At 37.5% G+C, this 22,355-nt stretch overlaps 1 long non-coding RNA gene across 1 annotated transcript; it reads left to right on the forward strand.

The window, feature by feature from the left end:
* Positions 1-398: 398 nt before the first annotated feature.
* On the forward strand, positions 399-1,457 carry LOC145166149 (uncharacterized). Its single transcript, XR_013740406.1, has 2 exons — positions 399-549; positions 629-1,457. It is a non-coding gene; the product is annotated as an uncharacterized LOC145166149 (long non-coding RNA).
* The last annotated feature ends 20,898 nt before the right edge of the window (positions 1,458-22,355 follow it).

Below are 22,355 nucleotides of genomic sequence, written 5' to 3' on the forward strand. Positions count from 1 at the left end.
CAATAAAAATGCCATACCACTTTACTCGGAGCATTTATTATAATAAAGTTTATTTGTTAAATTTTTCATTACAACAAACATCAGCTTCTTAAACAAAAATGCTAAGTTGTCTATTTATCACTTTATTACTTTTTATAATTTGTCTATTTAACTGAAAATTTTAAAATTCTTATTGCTTTTTAAAAAAAAAACTTTGAAAATGCTTGAAATACTCTTATATTTATTGTTATCGGAGCTTTTGTCTTCAAGTTTAGTTAATATATTATATTATAAAACATATATATTTTTGAAACAGCAGACAATAATATATTATATAATTTTTGTGAATATATTATATAATTTAGATATTGGTAATGAAAGACACGAGGGGACTGAGTTTCTAAAGTTAAGAGGTCAGGTCCAAAAACATGAAACCATTTATTAGTCCAATTGTCTTCAACCTCCGCTCTTTATTCCCCTACGACCCGAAACAGACAAATCTCCGCCAGCCGCCGCCACATGCCACCTGCCGGCCCCTCTCTCTCTCTCTCTCTATTGCTTTTTATTTCTGTATAAATCTCGAAAATTTTCTTCCTAAAACGAAACACTAACACAAGATCATTGAAAATTTTATTACTTTATTCTGCAGATTCCTAACAACCAAATATGAAAACCAAGTTCTTCCTCTGTATGCGCCCTCCGGTCATCGAAACAGACGACGGAGACTACATAAAACTACCGCCAACAGTCGGATCATCATATTCTACCGTCTCCAGTAAAACTTCCGGCCGCCGTAATCGAGATTTACAACAGAGGAAAAGGGTTGCTGCTGAGAGATACATCCATCAACTTCCTGTGAAGTCAAATAGTAACTCTTTTTCCGGCGATATATCGGAAGGTAAGTCGGAAAGCTATGTTGAGAAAGATCCTCAAAAGTCGCAGGAAAGTACTAGTCCAGTTTCGGAAACTAGTATTTCGATATCTTTTCCCGCCGAAAAATCAGCTTCTCATAAAAAACCGAGTATAAACTCAAATGGTAAAGTCAACGGTGGTCTTGAGTCGAATTCTGGGGTGTATTTAATGGTTAGTAGTCTATTTTTCACAATGTTTTTGGGAAAGTTTTTAGGGATTCTGTGTACTTTGATATTGGTTTGCTCTGTTTATCCTCACCGGAAAGATGATAGAAATAATGGTCAGAGATCGGTAAACATGGTGGCAAACTTGCCGGAAAAAGGGTCGCCGGAGGATTACAAGAAGAGAGTCATAATGGAAGGACTGCTGGAAAGGAAGAGCCATAATCGAGAGAGCATTAAATTTTTTAGTTGAGGACTTTGATGCATATCAACTTTTAGTGTTTTTAGAGTAATTTTAAGAAAAAAGAAACACACATTTATGTTAGAATGTAAACAATTTAGATTTTTATTGTTTGCCCATTAATCAAGTGATCATATCCAAAAATATATGATTTAATTGCAAAATTGCTCTATTTGCTGTTTGTTTGGAGTGAAAAAACTAATTTACGTTTTGAATAAATTTTTTTTTTTGTTCTTTTTACATATTTTAACTTTTTTAATGTTTTATTTATTAAAAATCTGAAGGGCCCTCACCTACTCCATCCCCACGACCCCACCCCCATTCCAAGCTTCTTGATTATCTGAGTTTTCAGTTCAGCAAGAGTGATCCATGAATGTTACTGCGGTGAAAAAGCTAAAGCCCCTAATTTAACAAACTAAATTTGTGGTTTGTTCCATCTACAAAATCCCATATTCCACATGAAATTCAACCAATCCAAAGCGCAATTCCCGAAATATTCAAATTCCAATCGACCAATATACCAAGGCTAACCTCAAAAGCGGCTAAATAACATGAAATCCCTTGATTTTCTAAAAGAGATACCTCATTCCAACTGCAAAGTACGCTCACAAATCAATATGTCAACAAGCTCCCAATTGCAATTACCCTATGTTTGAATTGTTGACCCATCTTGTATTATTGAAACTTGATACCCAATGAAGGATTAGAGAGGAAAATCAAATGGATTGGAGAGAAAACCTTCCACAACAAACAACAGAATTTCGGTGATACATTTAGAATATAGTAGCTTGGGCCGAGCCCACCGTTCCTTTGTATAGCTATAGCCTATAGGCCTATATCCTAGTGTAGCCGGCCCCTCTTTTTGTATTGGTTGATTTGTATAGATATATATTAAGTTGAATGCAATATTCAATTCATGGGAAAAAATTATCATTTCTATCATTTCTGTTTTATCTCCTTCCTTTTCTGCCTCACCCAAATCTTGTTTTCTTCTCTTCGCTATATACGGCATGCCAACCCTAGCCGCAGACAAGTCGTATGCTATGCGTGGTGTTCGTGGAAACCGGCGGCAGCGGAGAAACGGTCGACAGTAGCATGCGCTGCCTGCTTAATCTCCTCCGTCGCAATTTCAATATGGAATTCCTTGGAATTTTAGGAGGGGTCCGGCTCCATGGACTTATTTTCCGATGTAATTCAGGCCACAAAATGGGGTTTTTCCGACTCGCTCACAGCAGCAACGAACGCTTCCCACAGGCCCAATCCATTGGCTTCAATTGGGCTATTCTCCTAGTCCACGTGCTGATAAACATACTTCACAACATGCCTATGTGATATAGCCAACAAGGCAACAACAAGAGCATCTCAAGTCCCTTCTTGGATTTTTTTTAGCACTACACGAACCTTAATGATCCGGGTAACGACCGTGAAATCTCTCAAGAATGTGAATCCAAAAATGATCTGCATGTTGTGCATATCTCTTCGTTGAATCCTTCGAAATGACAACCCAAGCTTTTGTCAAAAATAGTTTTTTTTGTGGACTCTATGATATCAACTTCTGCCTTCCCTCTTGGGCCTATTGTTTTCCTTTGCGATGTTGTGGGGTGGTGTGGGTTGACTTTCCCGTACAATCTCTTCCTCCGACTAATCGAGGCTTTGATATTGTGGTTGAGAGTGAGAGGGTTTGGTTTGGGTTTAGCTTTGAGATTGATAGGGATTTGGGTTTGGGGTTTGATTTGACAAAAGTTGATCCGGAAAAACAACAAAGTTTGTAAACATATTTGGAGTAACATTTTGGTATTGTAATTGTGGAGTAGATTAGATGGGAGCATCTAGTTGGGGACGATAAACCCCTTGAGATGAATCGATAGTGAAAATGTTTCGAAATGGAGTGCTTGAACTCGAAACATTGTTTTTTTTTCTTCTATCAGAGTTTGGGGTTGGATTGTTGAGATTCATTTTTTTTGAACAAAATAGAAAGAAATTGATAGAAGATGTGAATTTGAAATATATATATATATATATATATATATATATATATATATATATATATATATATAAGCAATTTTCGAGTTAATAGCGGCTATTTAATTTATTTTTATTTTTTTAAAATTATAACCGTAAACGGCTAGTAAGAAAAAAAAATCGAAATGGACCAATGAACGAAGGAGGGAGAACATGGGTACTCATCCCCCATCCGGTTCCCGCATAGCCTGTCACGCACCCTCGGTGTTGTGTTCCGAGGTGTGGGTTCAGTTCCAGCATCAGTTTCTGGCTACACGTACACGCAAGCACAAGTATATTACAAACTATTAATAATGCTTGTAATTATCATTATGTACAGGTTGGTGACAAATATCATATAGTTGTGACTAAGATCGGAAACACCGCCCTTTCTAATAACACTCACCGTCCTCTTCATTTATATAATGTTCTTAACTATCACCCTCTCCCTAATTTTAAAAAAAATTGATCTATGTCTGCACATTTACCTGCAAAAATAAATGTCGTATAAAATCTGACTAGTAGTCAAACTCTACTCCTTTGTGATAACGCATACGTTCTTTATCCTGTTGCTGCTCCCTCGCCTCAAGTTTTTGAGTCTGGCATCAAAGGCTCTGTGACTCTAGTGATAGTGTATTTCTCTTTTTAATTTATAGTCGTGTCAATTCTTGTAATTAAAAGAAGTATCACTCACTTTGCTCGAATTGTGAATCGGATAAACATGTGCAACTTCCATTTCATCTTTCAGATTCTATCGTTGCATTTCCTTTGATAAAATGCATTTGGATGTTTTTGGACATCCGCTTTGCTTAGTCATAATGGTTTGAAATGTTATGCCATTCTTAGATTAATTTTCTCATTTTGTGTGAGTATACCCTTTAAAAAATAAATCGAAAGTTCCAATTTAATCGTGATAATGGTGACGAATTTAACAACCAAAACTTCCACAACTTATCTAATTCTAATGGCATTTTAATTTGTTTTATTGCCACATACTTCCCGAAACAGGAAAATGGAGTGAATATTACGAACCATCAAAAATACAATTTGCTAACCTTAGTTTCACACTCATCCCCCACCTACATTTTGGGTGGAAGCACTCTACATGGCCTGTTATTTTCTCAATATCCCACCATCCAACGCCATCAACAAATCCTTCCCCTTATTCTAATTAACCTTAATTAAGCTAATTAGGATACTTACGCTTGGCTCTTTTTTTTTTTTTTTTTTTTTTTTTTTTTTTTTTTTTTTAACGGAAGACCACCCTAAGGTAAAGCCAATGAGATTCGAACATGTTCAACTCCATTTTAGAGTATTTCATACCATGTGTTAACCATTAAGCCACATCGATGGTGATATTACTTAATAAGCATAACTAAGCCCTTTTAAATCTTAAACACTCATATATCCTCAATAACGAAACATTTGTAGCACCTAAATGATCACAAAACTCTAACCACCAAAATAGGTTTTATTTTGAAAGATTTTTACACGACTTGTGTAACAGGTTATGTACAAATAAATTAAGTAAAGTGCCCATTCACACCCTTAGTCTATGCTTAATCACTACGAATACTTGTAGAGAGAAAACTATCTGAACTCGATGGAAGAAAACCAAACTTAGAACTTTTGGGCCAGGTAAATTGTTATGCGACTGGGTATGAGATTTTTTCTAAAATTATTTGTGAGTTTGGGATGGTTATGGTATTAAGTTATACCCGTCTGATTACCCAGTCCAATTTACCCGTCCCCGAACTATATATATATATATATATATATATATATATATATATATATATATATATATATATATATATATATATATATATATATATATATATATATATATATATATATATATATATATATATATATATATAGGGTTAAGTTTATGTGACACGGCCTAATTTTGTGAGACCGTAGGACGCATTTTTTTATTTTTTTTATTTTTTTTTTAGTTTTTTTTATTTATTTTTTTATTTTTTTTAGTTAATTCAAGTTCCGAAAATAATATTTAAAAAAAGAATTTTTGGATTTTTCCATTTATTTTGCATTTTAAAATTATTTTTTAAAATATGTACAATGTAATATTCTATTAGAATATTTCACGTATTTTTCAAAAAAAATGGGATTTTTTTTTATTTTTTTTATTTTTTTAGTTAATTCAAGTTCCGAAAATAATATTTAAAAAAAGAATTTTTAGATTTTTCCATTTATTTTGCATTTTAAAATTATTTTTTAGAATATGTCAGTGTAATATTCTATTAGAATATTTCACGTATTTTTCAAAAAAAAACGGGATTTTTTTTATTATTTTTTTATTTATTTTTATTTTTTTTAGTTAATTCAAGTTCCGAAAATAATATTTAAAAAAAGAATTTTTGGATTTTTCCATTTATTTTGCATTTTAAAATTATTTTTAGATTTGGTCTCACGGTCTCACAAAATTAGAATGATCTCAAATGAACCTGAACATATATATATATATATATATATATATATATATATATATATATATATATATATATATATATATATATATATTACTTATGTTTTTATTATTAATCTATATGATTTCAAACTATATTACTATATAATTACTACTTCTTAGAATGGAAATTGATGATATTGTCTTTTTTATATTTATGTTGTGATATTAATTAGTTTGTCATGAAATTCATATATTATAAGTTTGTATTATGATGATTATATATAACATTTGTGTAACGTCCCAAAACTCATAAGTAAAATTTTTATTTCTAAGTTAATAAAAAATCATCAAATATCCATATCAATCCAACAAAAGTGTGTTAACGTGAACATAGTTATCAGAGTACAGTCTCAAAGATCATAAAAATGTTGAACACAGGTGAATATGTTGCGATCAGGTTGGGCCCTTCCCTTTCGAACCGGAAGTACCTAAAACATAAACTTAAATTGCAAGCGCAAAGCTTAGTGAGTTCCTCAAAATACCACACATAACATACACATAAGTATAACAACACACGGATGTGTCATGTAACATCCCAAAAATTAGAGTAAAATTTTCATTTTTCAAACACAACTCAATAACCATAATTGTTTACAAATCATTGTTTCAAAAGTGATAGTCAATAATCAGAGTATCCCAAAAATCCAAATAACATAAAATCTGAAGGACGTGCACGATCACGTCTTCGCCTAGCTACGATCATCTGAAGTACCTGAAACAATAAACTGAAATTGTAAGCCAAAGCTTAGTGAGTTTCCTCAAAAATACCACCACACAAACATATAACCAAACATATATTGGGTCCACAACCTCTTGGTTAGATTACCCCTGGCCCATAACCTTTCGGTTGGAATGCCCTGGCCCATAACCTTTCGGTTGGCTTGCCCAATACACAACGGGTCCACAATCTCCTGGTTGGATTACCCATCGCCCATAACCTCCTGGTTGGAATGCCCTAGTCTGTTAATTGACAACACAAAGTTGTACAGTCTCAACCCCACCATACCATGTCGACATATACATAACAAATAACATGTATCCAGCAACAGATAATCATATAACCAGTCAACACAGCAACATGCAGATCTACAGATCACTACCGGATAACAACATCATATAACCAGGACACAGATCTAACAGGTCACTACAACATATCAACATCTTATATACGAGGATACACAATCTAGTGGGTCAACATTGGTGCTTTCAATCCACAAGTACAGTGAGGAAAACTCACATCTTAGTCTATAAAGATAGTTGCTTACACCACAACTTCGCATACCAACTCTATGGGTCACCTGTATAACAAAACATGACCTTATCTCAAACTATTGCCTAAAATACCCAAAATACCCTCAGGGCGAACTTGGTCAAAACCTTGGTCAAAGGTCAAAGTCCACAAGTCAACTCATCCAGTCGTCACGCCGTGGCTAGCTCCAGCCACACTGTGGGGACTATAGGACAAAACAGTCGCATGACAGCCATCCACTACGTTGTGGTGAGCCATTCACAACGTCGTGGTGAATATTCAGGCCAACTTAATCCTATAAGCTCTTAATCCATCAAACCAACCATTCAAACTTTCCCAAAAGGCATTCTCTCATCTAATGAACCATAAAAATCGTTGCTTTATAGACATGCATGTCCAATGCATGTCTTGAACTCAAAGTAGGTCAAAATAGAGTAAAAAGGGCAAAGATCACATGCAAGAATTTAAAACTCTAAGAAATTACAGATCCAACCCTCCTAACCCCAAAAGGGACTATGGGGATCCATAAAGTTGGCAACTTTATAGAATCCTAACACTCCAATATGTCCTAATAGGAAGAATAAGGCATATAAACCTAGATCTATGCACAATAAACCAAAAAGCATGGAGCTTGAGGACTCATAAAAGTCCAGAAGAGGCACAACAATAAGATGAGAATAGTTTCTTGCTAAATCCAAGCCTAAATGTCACATTCTTCTTCTTTTAATACTCAAAAATCAACACAAAAGGCTTAGAAAGCAAAATGGAGGCTAGGGTTTTCTTGGAGGTTGAGAGAGTGTGATGGGGGCTGAGGGTGAGCAACACTAGCCATCACATTCCCTTGACTAGGGGCTCAAATCTTGGAGTTTAGGTTTTCTCATTAAACCACCACCATGTCGTTGACATAGCTCGCCACATCATGGTGGTCATTTAAAAACCACAGTACAATGACCATCGCGATGTCGCGGGATACCTTCACCACGACGTGGTCGCGCCCAAATTCCAAAAATACATTCAATTTAAATACCTCCAAGAATCCAGATGTTATAATTCTCCCCCACTTGAATCAGACTTCGTCCTCGAAGTCCGTCGCTACAAACAACTCGGGGTAATACTCCCGCATATCCGCCTCGGGTTCCCAAGTACATTCAGAACTCTTCCGATGCTGCCATTGAACTTTGACCAGCAGGACCACCTTGTTGCGCAAGGCCTTCATCCTCCTGTCCAAAATCGACATTGGTCTCTCAACATAATTCAGGCGATCATCAACCTGGATATCATCCATAGGTACTACTGTTGAATCCTTAGCTACACACTTCCGAAACTAAGAAACATGGAAGTTGTTGTGAATCTGACATAGCTCCTCCCGCAAATCCAGTCGATAAGTTACTCTGCCATCCTTGGTAATCACTCGAAATGACCCGATAAAACGGGGCCCCAACTTGCCCCTCTTCCTGAAGCGTATTACAACCTTCCAGGGTGATACCTTCAGCAAAACCATGTCGCTGACCTGGAACTCCAACTGAAATCGACGCTTGTCGTCATAACTCTTCTGCCGAATCTGAAGATCAGATCATTCATCCCGTCATAATAAAGTTTAATGTTTTTGTTTTCTTTCTGCTTAAAATCAGCAAGTTCAGACAGATATTCTGTCACTGAACTCTTCCATGTTCTTTCATTTCCCTGATACTTCTCTTTCAATGTATCCCATATTTCTTTAGCGGTTATACAACCACGAACATAGTTGTAGATGACAGGAGGAAGAGCACCTCTCAATTCACGAAGAGCTTTCTTATCACAAGCCTTCCTAGTGTTTGCTTGTGCAACCATGTCTGCAGTTGTTCCGGCACTTCCAACATCCTGAACCAAATCTTCACGATAATTTCCCTCCTTGATAGGTTTCCACAGATTTTCATCGATGTCATTAAGATGATCTTTCATCCGATCGGCCCATTGATCATAATACTCGGGAATCAGCATCGAAATCTTCGTTGTAGATCCAAGAAGATTCACATTGTTCATCATCGTGTTCACATTGAGATTTTCCATTTGATTTGATTTGATTTGATGAAAAGAGAAATTACTAAAAGAGATTTGAGATGATTAACATATCGATTGATAGAAACAATAGTAGATCAATTAATCACTTATTGATTAAGTGAAGAATTGCATTTTCAAATTGCAGAACAATGAATCGGAATGATCGATTCAAAAAGATGAAAAACACACGAGGATTCTTCAATTAATGAAGTGACTCCCGCTCTGATACCACATATAGGATCCCGATGATGATGACAAATGCGGAATTGAAGAATCAATGCATAATCGATAAGACTCGGTTTAAATTTTAAGCACAGTTTGTATAAATAATGAGGAAAGTACAGAGATGTAGAAGCATGTGCTCGCTTACTACATTACTCTCTCTCTCTATCTATCTCTCTCCCTCCCTCTCTCTCTAAACTACTCTCTATATATCTATACAATGGGAGCTCTCTCAAACTTGTACATGAAAACTATACAAGTATATATATATATATATATATATATATATATATATATATATATATATATATATATATATATATATATATATGCAATATCTACCTAAAAACCCATATCACAAGGGGTAAGCCTAAGACACCATCCAATGGAGAGCTTTGCTCCCTGAAAAAGAATGTTGACGTCCTTGTTCGAACCCGCAACCCCAAATAAAGCATGCCAAATCCATAAATATTAGGAAGCAACAACCTCTACTACCAACGAAGGCGCTCCATGATGGCCACTTGCATACCGGCCTTTCCATGCCACATGATAATTTCTCCAATTCAAGTGTGTGTAATCAATGCTTCCAAGCATACCCTGGAAACCATGTATTTCTTCATGTGCCATATATAGTGTCACACCCCCAAACCAGACAGCAGAAACGTCTGGGGGTGGAGGACTTCATTTGTAGTATCACAACACATGCATCATAGTATTCAAAGTACAAACAACCATTATATTTAAAAAGTATAAATATTTACATGTGTTCAATCATTGTATATTGAAACCAAAACAGTTATACAAAAAGAAGACATGACTCAAAATAGCTCCATCTTCTCAAAAAGCTCGGGGAGTACCTGTCTACTAATTCCCTGAGAATACAAGTAAATTTGAAAAAAGGGTATCAACATAAAGTTAAGTGAGTGCATAAGTATTTATGTTTGAAAGTATGTTTTCTGTTTCTTGAATATGTAAACTGTTCCAGAAAATCCTATATTTTCTGTTGTATATGAAAAGTAGTTTTAATTACATAAAACCGTTCTATTTGTAAATCAATGTTCTGTTATTGAATTCCTTTTGTATAAACTGTAATAGTGAGAGTGTGTCTGGCTTAACCAACTGTTTATTGAATACTAAGATGTAATACTGTAAAAACTGTATCATAGTAAACTGGTACTTTGAAAATGTACTTTAGTTAATTATACACTAACATATTGTTAATATATTTTTAATGAGTTATTATAACCATATTGAGACTAGATGAACTGACCCAACGCTTTGAAGGCATCTAAAAACTATTGATAAAAATTGTCACTCGTAGGCGTGTATGCCTGACTGTAGCTAACAGTCTGAGTACAGGGTTGTCAATCTTAATATAGATCTATACACACATTGTTTCGATCCCGGACTGGAGATTCTGGTTATAATGTCAGGACTTTAACTATGTTGTTTAAATGAATTAAACAACCTGAATCAAATGACTCATAAAAAGCATATAGACGTTACATGTATAATAGTTATGAAAACGCAATCATTTTGAAATGAATAATTGATAGTATGCCCTTGAATTAGTATTTGAAATATGTATACTCTTGATTAGTTTTGAATCAAACTTTTGTTCTTGTAAAACATTGTACTTTACTATAATTGAATCATGAATTAATGTTCTATGATTTATAAATTATACTTATTATAATTTATATGTACTTTCTGAATTGATACTAACTATTCATGAATGCAACCCCTTCGCTCAACATGTTACAAAGGGTATTTGAACTGAACGAATTAACTGTTATATATTTATATACAGGTACAATTATATAAGTAAAATTTAAATGACATTTGGACAAATAACCATTACTTATAATCCCACATCCAAACCAGGAAAAGGAATCAAAGTGAACTATCAGTCCAAAGCCTTTTAAACCTTATATATATATATATATATATATATATATATATATATATATATATATATATATGATTTATGGGGAAAAATATAAGTTTATTAAAACCATTTAAAAGAAGTTTAACATTTTGAAATACTTTTGATGACTTAATGTCATTTTAACACAATCTTAGACACTATTTGTTTGTAACACAAAATCTTTGTGTTAGACTTGTATTCCCCCCTTAAAACAGTAAAAACTATGAAAATACGGGGGTATGAACTCACTTGGTAAGAGTGACGATTTGATGAAAAGTTGGGCTCTATGCGGGCAGCACTTCGAGTGGAAAGAGGTTAGCTTTTCGAGAATTTCGGGGCTTCGGGCTTTCGTCGGAACTTTGATACGTCACCGGGGCATCGGGGTAGTATCGAGAGGCTTAATAATGAGAAAATATAGGAGAGACGATAGAAATGGCACCTAAAACCGGAGGTCTCAGTTTCTATTTATAGGAGGCTGAGGCCTCCCCGTACGTTGGGCGTAGCGTACGTGGCCAGCCTAGCCGTTACGCGTCGGAGCTACTGAGTCTGCATGGATCGCAAGCAGCGAGAGAGTGATGGGGTGTCGACGTGGCTGGCTCCTGGCCTTGTTTCCGAGTACGCTGGGCGTACTCTTGTACTCGGGGCGTACTCCCTTTTTCCAAACTTCTAAAATTCATATCTTTTGCATACGAGCTCCGTTTTTGACGTTCTTTATATCCACGTGTAGGTGAGACTATGCTCTACAAGTTTCGTTTAGACTCCGTCGGCTAATTTTGAGTTTATTTTTAAAGTTATATTTTTAACAGGCCGGGACAGGAAAAGTCCGTTAAAAATTCATAACTTCTTCATCAAACGTCCGTTTTCGTTTGTCCTTTTATCGTTGTACTACTATTGACGAGATCTTCAATTCTCGTTTAGGTTGCGTCGGCTAAAAATCACTCGATCTTTATTTAGAGTTTTTAGCTGTGTAGTCTATGTCGAATCTTAAAATAATCATAACTTCTTCATATGAAGTCAGATTTTGGCGTTCTTTTTATGGACACTCTCGGTTTAACGTATAATATAACTTTCATTTAGATAGTTAAGGTTAAACAGCATTTTATTGAAAATTCACTTTTTACGTTAAACAGTGTTTTGTCGGTTTTGTCGCGGATTTTCGATAGGTCATAACTTCTTCGTTATAACTCGGAATTGGGCGTTATTTATATTTTTGGAATCCTTGACACGATTTCTACCACTATGTTCATCCCAAACAAGTTTGTTTAACATTTCATTTTTGAGGGTTGATATGTAAATGTATATAATATACACAAATTTCCCTTTATTATATATATATATATATATATATATATATATATATATATATATACTATTACATGAAGTCGAAATAACATGTTGTTACATTATCCCCCCGCTAGATCGAATTTTGTCCCGAAATTAGGACTATAACATTACAGAAATACTAGGGAAAAAGATGTGGATATTTCTGTTTCATCTGATCTTCTCGCTCCCAAGTGAATTCAGGTCCTTGTTTTGTATTCCAACGAACCTTCACTATCGGGATACGACTTTGTTTAGTTCTCTTTACTTCACTGTCTAGGGTTTCTACAGGTTGTTCAACGGAATTGAGGTTGTCGTTTATCTCGATATCATCGAGTGGGATAACAAGAGTCTCGTCGGACAAACACTTCTTGAGATTTGAGACATGAAAAACGGGATGAATGTTATCGAGTTTGTAACACCCAAAAATTCAAGCCAATTTTAAACTTTTTAAGCATCCCAAAAACCATTAGTTATTACAAAAATGTTTTCAAAATAGTTTAATATCAGAGCATCCCAAAAACATAGTCATAAAAAGTGAGGAGATGTACGATCACGCCTTTGCCTTGCCACGATCCCCTGATGCACCTGAAACAACAAACTGAAACTGTAAGCCCGAAAGCTTAGTGAGTTACCCCCAAAATACCGATACACATACAGTCCACATAACAATATCAGCAATATCAGCAATATCATAACATAACAAACTGAACAACATATAATGGGTCCATTCCTTTACAGACTGGATTACCCCTGGGCCCACAGTGTGAGTATGGATTGCCTACCGGGCCCACAGCCCACATCTGGATTGCCATCGAGCCCACAGTACGAGTCTCCCTTAGCTCGTATCTGGAATGCTCCACCTACTAGATTTCTACTGGGCCCACAGTGTGAGTCTGGATTGCCTTTCGGGACCACAGCTCACATCTGGATTGCCATCGAGCCCACAGTACGAGTCTCCCTTAGCCCGTATCTGGAATGCTCCTGGGTTTGTTGGTTACCGCACGGAGCAGTATCACCTCAACCCATCCCACATAACATATCAACATACAACATAACTACTGAGCATGCATATATTCATATAACAACACAGGTAGTCCTACAGATCTACCTAACTGGCATAACCACTAGCATGCAACACTAACTCATACTCAACATAACCACTGCTAGGATAACATATCCAATGGGCCGGCCTTGGTGCCTTAGACCCCTTAGTATAGGGAGGATAACTCACCTGGCATTGCTGAAGTCCCGCAGATAAAACTCCAGCTGCTAGTTGACAGATTCCCAAACTGTCATCATCAAACAACACCCAATTAATAATTGGGTTCCAAGCCCAAGGTCCAACTCACACTACAAAAGCCCAAAAGTCAAATCATGGGCCAAAGCCCAACATATGGCCCAATTTTCCAAATTGGGCCCATATCTATACATGGTCTTTCCTTAAGGCCCATCCAATTATTCCAATCCAATTCCCATGGCCCATTATCACATAATCATAAAGGCCCCATTATGGCCCATCTATGGCCCAACTTTCCAAAATTGGGCCCAAGTCCTCACATGGGCCTTATCCTAAAGCCCATCTAATTACTTTGGTCCATTAACTTGTTCTTGGATGACCCATCAATAGTCCAATCGCCAAAGCCCAATAGGAAGGCCCAATTCAAGGCCCGAGTGAGATTAGGGCTTTCACATGAAATGATGATTAGGGTTAAGTGTTTCTTACTTAACCCCTTAAGGACTTAATCCATTAAGTCCATTATTGCTAAGTTAGTTTCCAATGATTATTAATTATTATTTTAAGCTTAATAATTAATTCTCGTGTGTGTCCCAAACAATTTCCACAATTTGGGTTTTATGCTCTTAGGGTTTTCCAAACCCTAATTAGGGTTTTCCAAACCCTAATTAGGGTTTTCCAACCCAATACTAGCCCATTAGTCAATTGGTTGAGCTTCTAGGTCACTTTGGGCCTTATTGGGCCCATTAGGGTTTTATTAGGTCCATTGGGGTCTCTTTGGGCCCACTAGGGTTTCTTTTGGCCCATTAGGGTTTAGTAGCCCCTTGTCCAAACATCCAAACGAGGTCCAAACGCAATCAAAGCACACCGCCACCCGACACGGCGGCTGGTGGCGGCAGGAGACGGCAACCACCACTCTACGGTGGTGGTTTGGGTTTTTCTCTTCATTATTTCACTTTTTGTTACAATTACAATGCTAAAAAAAATAACCCATACACACTAACACACCTAAATCCATAGCAAAATACATACACACACAGCCACCCTTGTGGTGGCCGGTGGAGGTTCACGGTGGCAGCCTCCACCTCACGGTGGTGGTGGTGGCTATCCTGACTTTCCGGCAAGACCAAACATGCACTAAGAGAAATAAATACACACACCCGCTATATGGTCACAAAATGACCGCAACCACCCACATGGTGGCACACGGTGGCGGAAGTGACACGAAAAGGCGACAGAAGTGGTGGTAGAAGGAGCTCCGTCCTCGCTGACAACAGAAAGGGCAACCGACGTCGCTGGGGACGGCGGTCGTGACGTCCGGCGGTGAATTCGTCTTCACTGGAGCAGGGCAACGACGGTTCTCGGTTTCAACGTCGACGATGCAGCAGTGGAGACGATGGCTATCAGACTGATGATGCAAACAACGGTTGATGGTGTCGGCTTGGAACCGACATGCTCGTCGGAGTCGCCTGATTAGAAACACGAAGAAGCAGTGACAACTTAAGAAGGAGAAGGAGAAGAAGGCTGATGGAGGCTCGGTGTTTGGTTGGCGACTTGGAGCACACGACGCTGGAATATCCCAGTGTTCCCCGACGATCTGTGATCTCGACATCGGAGTAACGGAGGCCAAAAGGTGGCGATTTGATGGTGCAAGGTGACGACGAAGGAGCTGGAGCTGGCGGCCGGATGGCGGTTGGGAGTGAAGGAGGTGACGGCTACACACATGGTCCCTAGGGTTAGGGTTTCGGAACCCTTAAATACATGCTTCCAATTAAAAGTTCTCCATAATGGCAACTATAGTCCCTCCCCACAATATTCCTTTCAATCATAGCCCGTTATTTACCTTTTCAACCCTGCCCTCTGCAATTCTTTTCAAATCAGGTCCGAAACTTACACTTCAGCTCCTGGCTCCATAAAATCATTTCAATATAAGTCTCGCGCTTACACTTTAACCCTGGGAAATCAAAAGTATCTCATTTGGCACCCCGAAACCAACACCCCACTAATTATTATTTGATTTCAGACTATAATAATATAAATAATAATAAAAATCACTTTTCGGGGTTCCGCGTTTATTATTTAATTATTTTATTTTAAATGGGATGTTAGAGAGTTCATGTGGTAGATTGAGTTTGTAAGCAACCAAATCAATTCTAGCAATGATCTGGAATGGTCCAATGTACCTTGGTTTCAGTTTGCCACGTTTACCAAAACGTATCATTCGTTTCCAGGATGAGACCTTCAAAAGAACACGTTCACCAATTTGGAATTCCAATGGTTTTCATCGTTTATCCGCATAACTCTTCTGTCTATCTCGAGAAGCTTTCAACCATTCCCGGATTTGGACAATCTTTTCTGTGGTTTCACGAATGATCTCAGGACCGGTTAGAGTACTATCATGTATTTGGTTCTTTGCTAGTTGCGTATTGCCTACTTCAGCCCAACATAGAGGGGATCTGCAATTACGGCCATAGAGAGATTCAAAGGGTGCAACTTTGATGCTGGTGTGATAGCTATTGTTGTAGGAGAATTCAACTAGTGGTAAATGGGTATCCCAACCTTTACCAAAATCTATCACACAATCCCTTAACATGTCTTCCAGCGTTTGAATTGTTCTCTCGCTTTGCCCATCAGTCTGAGGATGGTATGTTGTACTCATGTCAATATTTGTTCCTAAGGATTTTTGCAATGATTACCAAAACTGTGAGATGAATCTACTATCTCGGTCAGAGATAATAGATATCAGTACACCATGCAACCGTACTATTTCTTTTAAGTACGTCTTTGTTAACTTCTCCATTTTATCTGTTTCTTTTATTGGTAGGAAGTGGGCGGATTTGGTTAATCTGTTGACAATAACCCAAATGGTATCATGACTACCCATTGTCCTGGGCAACTTGGTTATGAAATTCATTGTAATTCGCTCCTACTTCCATTCATGGATTTCATGTTGTTGCAATAAACCTGAAGGTTTCTGGTACTCTACCTTGACTTTGGCACAAGTAAGGCACTTGCCCACAAAGGTAGCGATTTCGGCCTTCATGTTAGGCCACCGGTATAGTTTCTTGAGCTCTAGATACATCTTGTCTGAACCTGGATGAATGGAGTATCGGGTTTTGTGTGCTTCATTCATAACCACGTATCTGTAACCACCGAACTTTGGTGTCCAGATCCGGTTCATGAAACAATAGACTCCATCATCCCTGACTTTAAAGTTCTTATCCATTCTTATCAGGGTTTCACCTGCCATGTTTTCGGGTTTCAAAGCCCCGAGTTGAGCCTCTCTGATCTGTGTGGATAGATGTGAATGGATTGTCATGGTCAACGACTTTACTCGGCGTCCTGAGTATTCTTTTCTGCTAAGGGCGTCAGCTGCTACGTTAGCTTTACCAGGGTGATAAAGAATCTCACATTCATAGTCGTTCAGTAGCTCCACCCACCATCGTTGTCTCATGTTCAACTCTTTTCGATCGAAGATATGCTGGAGACTTTTATGGTCCGTGAATACTGTGCATTTCGTGCCATATAGGTAATGTCTCCATATCTTCAGAGCAAATACCACTGCTCCTAACTCAAGGTCATGCATTGTACAGTTGACCTCATGTGTCTTGAGTTGTCTTGAGGCGTAGGATATAACCTTTCCTTGTTGCATCGAAACACATCCAAGCCCTTGATTAGAAGCATCACAGTACGCTACAAAGTCCTCTGTCCTATCGGGTAGAGACAAGATCGGTGCACTGCATAAAGCTCGTTTCAGCGTTTGGAACGCTGTTTCTTGCTTCTCTCCCCAACTAAAAGTTACACCCCTTTTGTATCAGGGTGGTAACCAGTTTAGCGAATCGGGAGAAATTTTGGATGAATTTGCGATAGTAGCCAGCAAGACCTAAGAATTGTCAGATTTCTGTAGCTGTTTTGGGTGCTGACCAGTTTTCAATTGCCTTGATTTTAGAAGCGTTCACGTGTATTCCTTCTGAACTAACCACGTGACCCAGAAAATCTACTTTCCTGATCCAAAATTCACATTTTGAAAACTTCACATAAATTTTTTCGGTTCTCAGAGTTTGTAATACTTGACGAAGATGTTGGCCATGCTCCTCTTTGCTTCTTGAGTAGATAAGGATGTCGTCAATGAAGACTATGACAAATTTGTCTAGGAATGGACGCACACTCTGTTCATTAGGTCCATGAACACAACAGGTGCATTCCTCAATCCGAATAGCATCACTACAAACTCGTAATGACCATAACGAGTTCTAAACGCGGTTTTGGGAATGTCCTCCTCCAAAATCCGTAATTGGTGATACCCGGATCTTAAGTCTATTTTCGAGAAATAGCTTGCACCTTGAAGTTGGTCAAACAGATCGTCAATGCGAGGCAAAGGATATCGATTCTTGATGGTAAGTTTATTTAGCTCACGGTAGTCTATGCACATACGGAATGATCCATCCTTCTTCTTTACGAATAAAATCGATGCTCCCCAAGGTGAGAAGCTTGGTCTTATGAAACCTTTGCTAAGGAGCTCGTTAAGCTGGCTGGATAATTCCTGCATCTCAGAAGGTGCAAGACGATAGGGGGATTTGGCTACAGGGGTAGCTACAGGGATTAAGTCGATTCTAAATTCAACTTGTCGTTCGGGAGGCACTCCTGGAAGATCGTGGGGAAAAATGTCGGGAAAGTTGTAGACCTCAGGAATGCTCGCGATGTCTTTCACTTCTTGCTTTTTTTCTACCACGTGAGCTAAGAAGGCACAGTACTCTTTGCGAAGGTACTTCTGTGCCTTGATGCAATAAATGATTTGAAGGTTCGTTCCAGGTTTGTCGCCGTAGATAATAAGAGTTTCGTTAGTTGGCAAGTTCAGGCGAATGGCTCTTTCATAGCATAGGATGTCGGCATGGTTAGAGGACAACCAATCCATACCTATTATGGCGTCGAAACTTTTGATAGAGACCGGCATAAGGTCTATTTGGAATGAAAATTTATTCAAGGTAAGGGTACATCCTATGTATATATCGTTGGTGTATTCGGATTTCCCGTTAGCCATTTCGACTGTGAAAGTTTCATTTAGTGCTTGGGAGTTTTAATTTAGCAAGTGTTTGAAATTATGACTCACGAAGCTCTTCTCTGCACAACAATCAAATAGAATACATGCATAAGTATTGTTGAGAAGAAACGTACCCGTGACCACCGCAAGGTCTGCCACTGTTTCTTCGTGACCCATTGCTAGAATCCTCCCAACTCCACCGACATTTCCAGCTTTTGGACAATCTCTCTTGAAATGCCCCACATCACCGCATTGGTAGCATGCTTGACCTACTCCAGCGGAAGGTACTTGGTTAATCGGTTGGGGTGGTGATCTACAGAATCGGGCAGTATGCCCTTTTCTGTTGCAGTTACGACACTGCATTTCCCGGTAATTTCCGTTATGGTGAAAATTGCATTTGTTGCATTTGGGGAGATTACCAGCATAAGGCTTAGCTGGTGCAGGGTTAGCAGGAACAACAACAGGTACAGTAGCAGGTACATTAGCAGCATAGATCGCTACTAGCTGTTGCTGTTTCGAGGGTTCCTGAGAAGATTTGCCTTTCCTCTTATTCCAACCCTTCTTCTTGCTGTTGTTGTTGTTGTTGTTGTTGTTTTCCTTGGGTTGTTCAGGGGCAGCAACCGCAAATTTTTGACGGGTTCCGTGGTCAATAAGGGATTGTGCCAACTCTTTGGCACTGTCAAAGGTAACAGGCCTAGAAGCAATGACACTCGCCTGAATCTGGGATGATAGCCCCCAGATATACCTCTCAATCTTTTCTCTCTCCAGAGAAACCATTTCCGGACAAAGTATCGCTAAGTCACATAATCTATTTGTATAGGTTGTTATGTCTGAACCAACCATAGTAAGACCCCAGATCTCTTGCTTAAGTTTCTGAATTTTACCCCGCGGGTAGTACTCCCGCATCAGCATGGTCTTCAAGTTCTCCCAACTTATGAAATTAGCCACTACCAAGGTTAATGACTTAACATGGCCGTTCCACCATGTTAGGGCTCTGTCAGCAAAGGTATAGACAACAAATTTGATTTTGTTACCCTCCGGGCAGGAGCAGACCTCGAAGACTGCTTCTGTTTTCTTAATCCATTGTCTTAACGCCATTACTCCTCCAGTCCCATTAAAGGTCCTAGGTTTAGCGTTCGAAAATTTATTATAGGTACACTCTCGTGAGTGCCCGTGATTCTCGCTGTGGTTGGGGGGATGTGCACCAGCTCCTGATCCACTTACACTAGGGATGTTTATATGAGACATAGCAGCTGCAACAGCTGCCTTGACTGCCGCCTGAAACATGGCAGCGTCAAATTGAGGAGGTGGTGGCGGAGGTGGTGGCGGAGGTGGTGTTGGCGCTTCATTAACATTGCCACGCCTTGGGTTTCTCCGTGGAGGCATCTTTTACTATAAAAGTGAAAAGATGAAAAGATGGTAAGATATCAAGAGTGAATATGAATATGATATCTCTGAACTAAAACATTTGGTTTAATCTGAATCTTATAAAGAATTGGTAATAGAAGTCTATTACAAGTACAACTTGCAAAAAGATAATATGAACTTGAGTGATTATTTTCAAAGAGTATGAAAATACATGTCGATTGTATTGGTATATTAAGTACGTATAGTCTAGAAAACTTGACCTTAAAGCAGGTCTATAATATACCACAATACTGGGAAAATATCGACATCAAACTGACCTATCGAAAAATAAAATTTTTGCGGTCATACTGAAAAATATGAAAAATAACACTAGAACATATTCATAGATTTATACTATAACCAAAATACAATATGTTGTTTGTAGAAATCTCGGCACATTCCATAGGGTGGGCGCTGGCCCTTCTGTCGGCTCCAGTGATATATGTGATCTCCCCAAACTGACGTTGGTCCTTGATATTCTTGCCCGACTGCAGGAGGTAGGATGGCTGGTGGGGGATTGATTATTGTGGGTTCTGTGTCGGTACCCTCTGAATCTTCATCTTCTTCTTCCTCTTGTTCTGGATCCTCTTCTGGATCCTCTACTATCCATCCTTCGTTACCGTGGTTCGAAAAATAAGGGTCCCCTAGTAAATGATATCTGGCCATTGTGTCTGTACGGGAATAAGGACATGAGAAGTGCATGAAAAACTAAAGCATATAATATTAAACATCGATGTTAGACTATTGCATCTATAGTATCATAAAATACTCCTATAGTATTTTTAAATTTATGTTTTGTTCTAGAGTTTCTTCTGCATATGTATAATTGGTAAGTTTTAGACATGTTGCAACACTATCATCACTCCCAAACACATGTTGGTCATATCTCAAACTAATATAGTTGATCAGGCTATATTAATCCCAGATATGATTACATAACTGCCTAGGTTTAACAGCAGTGTCCAACATCCAAATACTTTTAAGTTCTTCTAACTGTGATACTGTACTTGTAGGTGTGAGTGTTAGTATACTTTTTATAAAAATACTTAAATTTTAAAAAGTATACTTGTAGTCAGAGCTCTTAGCCCCAAATGTATTTATAATTTGTATATCTTTTATGGATTGATATACTGAGTTCACTATAAACAAAGCTCTGATACCAATCTGTCACACCCCCAAACCAGATGGCAGAAACGTCCGGGTGCGGAGGACTTCATTTGTAGTATCAGAACACATGCATCAAAGTATTCAAAGTACAAACCACCATTATATTTAAAAAGTATAAATATTTACATGTGTTCAATCATTGTATATTGAAACCAAAACAGTTATACAAAAAGAAGACATGACTCAAATAGCTCCATCTTCTCAAAAAGCTCGGGGAGTACCTGTCTACTGATTCCCTGAGAATACAAGTAAATTTGAAAAGAGGGTATCAACATAAAGTTGAGTGAGTGCATAAGTATTTATGTTTGAAAGTATGTTTTTTGTTTCTTGAATATGTAAACTGTTCCAGAAAATCCTATATTTTCTGCTGTATATGAAAAGTAGTTTTAATTACATAAAACCGTTCTATTTGTAAATCAATGTTCTATTATTGAATTCCTTTTGTATAAACTGTAATAGTGAGAGTGTGCCTGGCTTAACCAACTGTTTATTGAATACTGAGATGTAATACTTGATCGGTATATTTTACATCACGCTTAATATACTATAATTTATGTAAAATAACCGATTTTATCTAAGAATGGTGCTACTTTGACATGTATTTGAATTATGTTTGTAGGTGGTAAATATGATGAAAATGGTACAAAAAGATGCAAAAAGAAGTTCAAGGAATTACACGAAGAGAAATCAAGATTGAAAACAAAAGAATTGAAGATGTTCGGGTTTGGAAAGACGAGAAAACAAAATAAAAAAATGAAAAATTGTATTTTTAAAATGATTATAATTTAATTAAAATGATTTATTTAGGAAATAATAATTTTATTATTTTCTAAATAATTTAATTTAATTAAATGTATTTTTTTAATAAAATCAAAATAAAAATAATATATAAAAATCATGTTTTTTTTTATAAAAATAAAAAGAATTTAAATTAATTAATGAGGTTTAATTAAAATAGAT

Source organism: Lactuca virosa, chromosome 3 (assembly GCF_052849685.1).
Source record: "Lactuca virosa cultivar CGN04683 chromosome 3, Lactuca_virosa_CGN04683_v6, whole genome shotgun sequence".
Taxonomy (NCBI): domain Eukaryota; kingdom Viridiplantae; phylum Streptophyta; class Magnoliopsida; order Asterales; family Asteraceae; genus Lactuca; species Lactuca virosa.